The following is a 10,690-nucleotide window of genomic DNA, read 5'->3' as shown; positions in this document are numbered from 1 at the left end:
TTATAAAAACAAACAAACAAACAAACAAAAAAAGGATACAGCCAAGCATTTTGTGTTTCTTTATCTTTAGTGGCTATTTTTCCTGTTCAGGATCAGAGAGCTTGTGTCTATAGCCTACCCGGAAACAATGTGTGTTACGCTAGAATACATATATATATAGCAAAAGTCTACCCACACAGTGCATCTAAGTGCATTGACATGACTGGCCACTGTACTGAGTGCAATGCAAAATTTTGCATTTCCAGTGAGAGTCTACCAGAGGTGAGTGCTAAAAAGCAGAATTAATAACATTGATGACAGTCTTCAAGCTGGAAAGGCAATGCACATGCTATCTGGAGAGAAAAGACTGCAGGTCTCTGAAGAACTCTGGGAGGGTAAAAACTGTATTTTATTAGATAAAAGCCAGTAAGTAAGAAACAGTACAGTAAGAAAAGCAAAACAAGAGAGAGGGGATGAAGAGGTAGGACACAAAGACCCTATCCTTTCCCTTTATCTGATAAAATACAGTGTGCCTTATAGGTCTCATAGGTATTCATGACATCAGCCTTGAGAATTTTTTTTGCTATTATTGGACCCCCTCTCAACTACTAGTCTACAAAACACTAGTAAAGACTCAAGGTGCAAGTGTAAGTTTTGATGCTACAGGTACAGTAGTCAAAAGGCTCATTAGACCAGCAGAAACATCAGGACATATCTTTCTATATCAAGGAGTTCTGTTTGTGTCACGAAGATGCTTTATTTGGAAAAAAAAAATAATTAGCTTCACATTCACTTTGTATAAACAGATTGGTCGTGTTTTAAATATTGTCTTGAAGTTGGATAGAGCTGTGGGAAGACCTATTTGTTATTATTTTTTGTATGCTTTGAAATCCTATGTTAGTTATGTTTTATACAGTACATTAGCTTTAGCTAACAGCTTTAAATGTTTCTTTTAGCAGCATAAACCAGCACAAACGTAGTACAAATGAATGAGATGGTTTTGATGCGATTTTGACGTTAATGGGGGGGCTGGGTGACGTCATTGGATGTGGATTCCACTTTGCACAGATATGTCAGTGCACTCAGCCATATGCATATCCTCTTGAATATCCTCTTGAAACTAAACATGCAGTTTTAATTGGTTTTCATGTTTTAATTAATATTCCTGCAATATACACTACGTATGGCAGAACATAACTTACGACATGTTTGTAAAAGGATGATCATCAACTTCAGCCCTCTGTAAACTGTGAATCATTTAACACTACAAAATATACACTACAAAAGTATTCTCTCCATTCATTCTTCTTTAGTCGCAAAAGTCCTGTGATAAATAAACCAACTCTCCCTATGTGACTTCTTTATGGGGGGAACCTTTATTTTAAGCCATGTTTCCATGTGGACCAAAGTCTGAGATGCAGAAAAGGGTGGTGACCTGTTGACTGTAAGCAGTCATTTTCAGACAGCACAACTTCTTCCCAACCCCTACAATTTCTTTTCCAGGTAAAAACGTGACTAAAATAACAGTAACATGACCTATTTTCAATATTTTGTACTTTGTCACTTTATGAAGAGAAAAGTCTCTAGTAGACATCAATGATAAAATACTGAGTTGAATTGTTTGTTGTATGAATACTAGTATTTTATGAAAAATGCAATGCATGTTTGATTTGACATGCAGTTTACTGGTGATCAGCAAATGTGGGAAATTTATCAAGTTTTCATGGTCATTGCATTGTGGGAAATTTATCAAGTTTTCATGGTCATTGCTTGGGGCAATGGATTCCCATATGTGTATCACCTGTAATGACACTGGAAACAAGTAACCCCAAAACATCCTCAGATCATTAACATTGTTTGCAAGAATCCACTGCAGCATCCACTTACAAAACACAAAAATATATAACCCTCACCATATAACGTACTTTCCCTTTCACTAGATAGCAAGGCTGCACCAAAACCCTGGCAGAATGTCATTCTGCTCCACTATACACCACATTACCACGTTATTATAAACACCTACCTTTCAATTACACTCACTGGCCAGTAAATTGGGCTTCAACAATCCAAGGCATGGCATGACGACTGTTGGAAGAGCCATTTCAGGAAAGAGTTTTTATAACACATAAACACATAATTCTCATTTCAAGGTAATTTATTGCTTCTAATAATTGCTTCTAGTCCTCCAAGAATTTTAATCATATGAATGACATTTAAAACAAGATTTGAGAGTCATAGAATGTATGGACAGTTCTGTGAAAAATATAAAACAAACATATGTTGTACATATTGTTAGAAATTCAGCAAAACAGGAGCCAGGAGACTTCTGGGTCTTCAGGAGTAGTTTATTGACACATACAGACGTATGGGCACAGCTTGTAAGACCAACAGAAATCCTAACTAGGCATATTCTGGGAAGACTTTATATACACTAGAAATGAGGGGAGGCTTCACAAGGATCAAAAAGAAAATAAAGAGGGGTGATCAGGGGGGGTACTGGAAGGTTGTTGGTTTGGGAAATACAGGAGACAAGGATCATAGAAGGGCGATCTGGGAGGTGGGTACTGGAAGGGTGTTGGTTTTATTGTGGGTAATACAGTAGACAAGGATCAAAGAAGGGTGATCAGGGGGGTACTGGAAGGGTGTTGGTTTTATGGTGGGTAATACAGGAGATATAGGACAAGGGTGAACAAAAGGGTTTTGGGCTTTGACACAATTAGGTGTGGGTAGACAGGATTGGGTGTGTGTGTAATGAGTGGGGGTAATGCAGGATGGGGGATCAAACAGTAGGGATACAAAATGTAAGAAAAGAGATCATTTCTCTTAATATACATTAATAGGCAAGTGGAAGAAAAAAACAACTGGAACTGAAAATGATTGCATCGGAAATAACTGATATTCTTTTACATAGATGCCGAAGCTGCCAGTTTGTAACAAGGATGATGTCATAAAACTCATCCAAGCTGCTAGGGATACAATTGTCAGAGCACAGTGTATTGCCTGCCCCTCTGAAAAGGTGTGAACAGAACTTAGTGAACAGCTTGGAAAAAGGACTCCTAAAAGCTTGTACACTTTTGTCAAGATGAATCGACACAACATTTGGCAAAGCCTAGGTATACAGGTAGATGAGGACAGTGACAGCTTCTGATAAACATTCCACGCAAAAGACAAATAACATCAACTTTTAACTTACCATTCCCTATCAAGAATGGACCGACATCTGGCAGGAAGAAGCAGTCTACAAGAACAGAGCTACACTGTCAAATGAAAGATCTTGAAATGTGGCACATGGTCTCATGTCCTAAATAAAAAGATCTGGAACATGACCAAATTAGCCTGCACACTTAGTTTCAAGAGAGCAAAAGTCTACGCACACAGTGCATCTAAGTGCATTGACATCACTGGCCACTGTACTGAGTGCAATGCAAAATTGTGCATTTCCAGTGAGAGTCTACTAGAGGTGAGCACACCAGCAGTGCTAAAAAGCAGAATTGATAACATTGATGACAGTCTTCAAGCTGGAAAGGCAAAGCGCATGCTATCGGGAGAGAAAAGGTCTCTGAAGAACTCTGGGAGGGTAAAACACTGCCACATGAGGCTTACAAGATAATGGCACTCGGTGACCCAGAGCCTAGCCACCTAAGAAAAGCAAAACAAGAGAGGGGGGATAAAGAGGTAGGACACAAAGACCCTTTGTCTGATAAAATACAGTGTGCCTTATAGGTCTCATAGGTATTCATGACATCGGCCTTGACAATTTTTTTTGCTATTATTGGACCCCCTCTCAACTACTAGTCTACAAAACACTAGTAAAGACTCAAGGTGCAAGTGTAAGTTTTGATGCTACAGGTACAGTAGTCAAAAGGCTCACTAGACCAACAGAAACATCAGGACATATCTTTCTATATCAAGGAGTTCTGTCCTCACATGGAGATACTTCTGTTCACATCCCAGTGGTGCAAATGCTGTCTGAGCGGCATGACATATCAAACTGGCTCTCTGAATGGCTTAGATCAGGAGCATCTGTACCAAAAGAAGTTGTTTTTGATTTCTCTCTTGCATTGCTGGGTGGTCTTGTTGTTTGAAGACCTATATAAATGAGTTTTGGTGTACTAAACAGCTGGAAGTCAACAAAAATGCCTCCTTGCTTCATCAGAGTAGATGTTGCACACTGCATAAAGATGCTCAGTCAATGGGAATGTCTCCATAAGAAAGCAAGGCAGGTTAAAGGTTTTTATCCCCTTAAAGGTTTTTACCCCCTCACTTCCGGTTCGAGTGTACGCTGGCACGTGTAGCTGGGTAAAAGCCTTCTTCTCCGGGACATCCTCCTCGACCGTAAGTTTGACTTTCTTTGTCTTACAGAGACGTGGCAACAATCCGGTGACTTTGGCCAGCTGAACAAGCTAACGCCGGCTGGGTTTGTTTACATCTGTCAGCCGCGTGTCACTGGTCGTGGAGGAGGTCTCGCGATACTTTACCATGAGCAGTTGAAAGCCTCCACTCTCACTCTACCTGTCTACCATACATTTGAAGTAGTAGCCATACAGTTGTATGGACCAAAACCTACTGTTCTGGCTACTATTTATCGTTCTCCCAAGCCCAATAAGGATTTTATAAATGACTTTTCAGCATTTCTCACATTCCTCTGTTCACATTTCCCTAACATCATTGTGCTTGGTGATTTTAACATACATATGGACAATGTTAATCACATCACTACTAAGGATTTTATATCCTGTTTGGACAGTTTTGGATTACAACAACATATCAACTTTCCAACACACTCTAAAGGACATACCTTGGATTTAGTCTGCTGTTCTGGTGTAACTCCCCACAACTGTACTGCCACTGATCTCCCTGTCTCTGATCACTTGTTAATTTCATTCAATATCAATATGATTTTATCTAAAAGTAGACCACCACGTGACATTACATATCGTAATATTAAAAATATTAATCTAACTTCTCTTTTATCAGGTATTGACAGTCTTCCTAACCTTAGTCTTTCGGCCACTACTGATGATTTGGTTTGTCACTATAACACTGGACTTCATTCTCTACTGGACTCACTTGCTCCATTAAAAACTGTTTCTTTCATCCATTCAGCTCCTTGGTTTTTACCCCATCTACGTCAGCTTAAAACTACAGGACGCCATCCCAACCATCTCCCCTCACTTCTGGTGTTCCTCAAGGTTCGGTTCTCGGTCCTATTCTTTTCATCATTTACCTTCTTCCTTTAGGTCATATTTTCCATAAGTATAATATCCAGTTTCATTGTTATGCAGACGACACCCAGCTCTACCTTTCTAGCAAACCCACTTCTACCCTCCCTCCTTCTTCCCTCTGCAATTGCTTACAGGAAGTCAAGTCTTGGTTTTCCTCTAATTTTCTCAAACTCGATAGTGATAAAACAGAGGTTCTTCTCATTGGTTCTAAATCTGTCCTTGCAAAAGTAGACAGTTTCTCTATTCCCATTGACAACACTTGTTTCCCCCTCCCTTCAGGTAAAGAGTCTGGGTGTCGTCCTTGATAGCACTTTGTCTTTCCAAACTCACATAAATAACATCACTCGGTCTGCATACTTTTATATTCGTCATATTAATCGTCTCCGTCCCTCCCTCACTCCTGACAATACTGCCATTCTGGTCCACTCCCTGGTCACATCCCGTTTGGACTATTGCAATTCTCTTCTGTTTGGTCTCCCCCTCAAGTCCCTCCATAAGCTACAACTAGTTCAGAATGCTGCTGTCCGTATCATTTCTAGAACCCCATCCATTCATCACATCACCCCCGTTCTTCAACAGCTCCACTGGCTCCCTGTTAAATTTTGCATCGACTATAAACTTATACTGCTCACTTTTAAGGCTATCCATCATCTTGCTCCTCCATATCTCACCAAGCTCCTTCACATAAATAGACTCAGCCGGACCCTTAGATCTTCCTTATCCAGTAGTCTTACTGTCCCTCCAGCCCATTTGACTACCATGGGGTCTAGAGCTTTTAGCCGTTCGGCCCCCCGTCTCTGGAACTCCCTCCCACCAGACATTCGTAATATTGACTCTCTAGACATTTTCAAATCACGCCTCAAAACTCACCTGTTTAGGACAGCATACAGTCTTTAGCCTGTTCTCTTGACTATATATATATTTAAAATTCTTTCCCTGTTTTTATTGCTGTTTTATGCTGTTTGTATGTTTATTTTTATGTACGATGACCTTGAGAGTCCTGAAAGGCGCCTATAAATAAAATGTATTATTATTATTATTATCTAAGAGCCATGGCACAGCTTCTTCAGTCTGTGACAATCCAGGATGCAAGGCAGCTCATACACTTTTGCAGTTGTTGCACTGAGTGAATCTGAGGGAAATGACAAAAAGGGCATGCCTGTCATCTCAGAGATGTGCAAAACAAATCTGAAGAAAAGAATCGCTGACGGATGTGATCCACTAACATGCACTGATGACAGTCTGGACACAGAGAAGACTCAGGAGCCTGTGACAATGTACCACTGATGTTAAGAAGTGGGTGACTGACATCTGCGAGGAAAGCAAGATTCTGGCTGTTCACAATGATGATCGGGATAATTGACATTTTCTTCCAGAATTAATTCCCCATCTAATAAGACTAGGTTCCTATCTACCCCTTTGGACAGGTGTAATGGTTCCAATGGTTGAAAATTAGAGAGGCCTCGGCCTGCCACTGAAAAATTTTCATACCTTGTACACTGTCCAGAGTGGCTACATGTTGATTCATCTCTTAAAAAACAAAGAACCCAAAATGGTTTTTCAAAAAATGGCAATTACTCTGCAAAACAGCCCATTAAAGTAGGCAAAACACTTGTGAGCATGATTAATACCTGTGCCTTTGACTCCTTTTGCCAGTGTCTCTGCTGTGCCTTCAGTGACATTGAAAATTTTAGCTGCTATGTACCTGTTTACTCTGTAAACAGAGGGCAAAATTGTTGTTGGACATATTTGACTCTGTTCAACTTAAGTCAGGTGTGGAGCAAGTAAATGCAGAATGCAACATCATTCACATTATCACCAACAATAAAGCATACACCAAGTGTCACAAGCAAAAGTCTCTCCATACTGCAGCCGTAGTTTGACTGGAATCGGAGGAATTTCTCTGAGTGCACCAATGTTGATATTTTAAATACAGAAGGAATGAGAGGGCTTTAGGCTGCACTTGAAGCAGGTCTGTGGCTGCAGGCCTCAAAATGTCTTCAGCAGTGATGGCATAGTTACCTTGAAAAAGTAATCTGATTACTGATTACTGATTACTCCTTTAAAAAGTAACTTAGTTACTTTATGGATTACTTGATTTTAAAAGTAACTAAGTTAGATTACAAGTTACTTTATTAGTTATATAATGTGGTCCGCTAATGTATCCCATAATGCAACTGGAGCTGCGATTGAAGCGGAATAAGAAACAAGAAAGACGCGGAAAACGGAGTCCTCTGTTCACAAGTGTAAGTAAGATAAATAAAATAACATTTTTAAAGACAAATAAATAACAAAAAGACGATAAATATCCTACATTTTGGCGAGTGGGATTTGTAATGAGTCTGTAACCATGGTGATATTACATCATCACGTCCCCACGTCATCACTCGGCGTTGGCCGAGTAGTGCACACTTCCTCCAATCTAGTGCACAATCTGTAAGTAACCGATTCCGGACGCAGCCCGTGACTTAACTGTCGCATAGGCCAGACGTCACTCCCCGAGACGCAAGAACGCGTTGGATTACTCGTTACTGAAAAATGCGGTCAGATTAGAGTAACGCGTTACTGACCTTCACTGATAGTGATGTTCTTATATGTTAATTTGAAGCATGTCTATGGTTTAAGTTTAAGTCTATTAAGTCTCTTACATTAGTTCAGAACCAAAGTGTGTTTTAATCTTTTTTAACTAAATATACAGTATATACACATAGAAATATATAATTTATTTTCATTTTCATTCTTTTTTTTTAACTTCCATTCATGACTTACAGTAACTTAATATATATATTTAAAAAAATCTCAAATTGGGAGATGTTACCCTAATGTTTGGTTCAGTCCATGTGTATAGGGTCATCAACAGAAACTCTTTTAGGACTCTTCCACATGCTGGCCTGAAGCATCACATCTTTAATTTCTTCTATTTATATTTATAATAATAAACCTGTAATAACCGTGTCCAAAACATAAACCAGTCGAACCATACGTACCATGGATCGAAAAGAGAAAAAAAGGTGAGTTATGCCTCTTTGTACAGTATTGACAGGTAATACTTTTATTTACTGTTTTATTTACCAACAGTGTATATTTTTGAATTAGAATTTTAAAAATGATTGCTGATGAACAGTTAAAGTATACTGTTGTCTTGCTGTACCCTAAATATTCTTATTCAGTAGTTATATATATGTAGACCTATATACAAAACATAATCTAAGCTAACAAATTATGCAAAAAATTTACATTACAAAAATTGTACCTCTGTAATTTTACTGTGATTTTAAACTTTTTTTCCCCTTCACTGTGTAGCACTGTGTGTTCCGTAAAACGCGCAACAAACTGTCAGTGAACTTTCTCAAAGTGCAGTTGGCGTGAGGCAGTCTTTTTTTTCCACTTTGCCATGTCGTGGAAACATTTTAAAAACCAAAATGAAACCGAGGAGACCATTATAAATCTGTTTCAAAGAAATCTTAATGTTTTGGATCATGAAGGCTATAGAAATCCAGATTCCGTATGGGGTAGAATAGCTGTTTCTATTTTGAACAACCAGTTGCGGGTCAGAAAATGGCTATATCAAATTTGGCATGAGGATAGACGTCGTTTAAAATCCAGAGCACAGGCAGTCTGTCCAGTTAAAAAAGGTGATCATGTGGGAAGTTCACCCAATGATGCTGAACAAGTAATCCCGTCTGATAACCTAGAAGAAGTTTTCTGTGTTTGTAAAAAGGTAAATGACCCTAATGAGCCATATGCTCAATGTGATGACTGCAAAGACTGGTTTCACCCTATATGGGCTATAAAAGCATAGAGGACATCCGTGTCATTTCCCCATGGTATTGTCCAAAATGTTCACGAAACGAAAAGAAGGGAAAACAAACCACACACAAAAAACATCCAAGCAAGCGATTATTTTAGTCAGATGAAAAAGTTGAACTTGCTGAAAATAATGCTGATGATGGTGATGACAACAACGATAATGATGATGATGATGATGGTGGTGGTGATGATGACCACAATGATGATGATGGTGATGACAACAATGATGTTGATGATGACGATGATGATGATGGTGATGAAGAAAACATAAATGAGACACCACGTGTCACACCAACCTGTTCATCAGACTTTAGGATTACCTTGTCTAGAACAGAATGGGAGGCAATAAAGCCAGAAGAAGACAATATGCAGCTCTGAAGGGTGCATGGACAGACATCATGGCCAGTAAAATTTCAGAGGTCAATACATTTTGTGTTTTGACCTTTAAGTATAATAGAGTTCGAAAATCCCTTTCACAGAAAAAAAATTGCCCGTATTGGCAAGGAAGAGCAGTCTGCAAATTCAGTGACTGTACGAGTTACAAGCTTGTGTTAAATAAAAGGCCACAGAAGTACCAAAGTGAAATTGTCATAAGGGTTAAGATAATAGGAAATATTCAGCATTCTCAAGGGGAATATCATAAGCGACACTGCAAAAACCAGGTCAGGGAAATGTTAAAATCAGAACTTGGTGAGTGCACACCAATGCATGTTCACACGAAGAAACTTGCACATGCTGATGAAGACAAAATATCCCATGGGAACATTACAGATGTCCCATCACTTTCTGTTCTCCACAAAATTTCAAGTGAGAAAAAACTGAAAAATCGCCTTGATCCTAATGAATATCTGGAATGCCTCTTTTTACTGCAATTGCAAAACACTTCAAAACCTCCTGCAATTACCAAACACAGCAGTTTGCAATATGTAAGTGTTTCTCCTTTTATAATACATATTTATACTGATGCTCAACTCCATCTATTGAGAGACCTGCAAAAATCAAAAGCATGCCTACTTTACTTGGATTCCACAGGAACAGTTGTGTCAAAGCCAAGTTACTGCCCGAATAAAATTCTGTATTATGCCTTGTGTATATCAACACAATCTACAACACAAACCACTCTTCCAGTTGCAGAGATGCTTAGTTCTGATCAGAGCACTCCCACAATACAGAATTGGTTAGCTTGCCTGAGCAGAGATTTTTTCAACGGATTTAGGATTCAGCTACAACCACAAAAGATTGAAACTGATTTTAGCTGGGCCATGATACATGCAGTTACACAGGTTTTTAACAAGTGCAACATTCAGGATTACTTAACAAGATGCTTATTGGTTTTGCAAGAAAAAGAGCTGTGCAAATTCACAGTGATTCATGTATGCTCAGCTCATATCATGAAACTCCTGTCTGTGAAGACCTCAAAGATAAAGGCCAAGAAATCAACTAAGGACCTGTTTCTCTACTCCTTTGGTCTTCTGCTAAATACAGTATCACTAACCAAAGTTAAGATCCTTATCAGAAGAATTGCTTGTGTTTTTACAGCAAAAAAGCAGACAAATGCTTACAAGCAGTGTTTAAGTTCCCTGAAGAAAGCTATTGAAAACCAGTCAACAGATTTGCTGACACCTAATGAGGTGGAGACTTGCACTGATGCAGAACCACAAGATGACTTGGGTTTC

The sequence above is a fragment of the Trichomycterus rosablanca genome, chromosome 18, assembly GCF_030014385.1.
Source record: "Trichomycterus rosablanca isolate fTriRos1 chromosome 18, fTriRos1.hap1, whole genome shotgun sequence".
Lineage (NCBI taxonomy): Eukaryota > Metazoa > Chordata > Actinopteri > Siluriformes > Trichomycteridae > Trichomycterus > Trichomycterus rosablanca.
The sequence above is the reverse complement of the archived record's forward strand: the minus strand, read 5'-3'. Positions refer to the sequence as shown.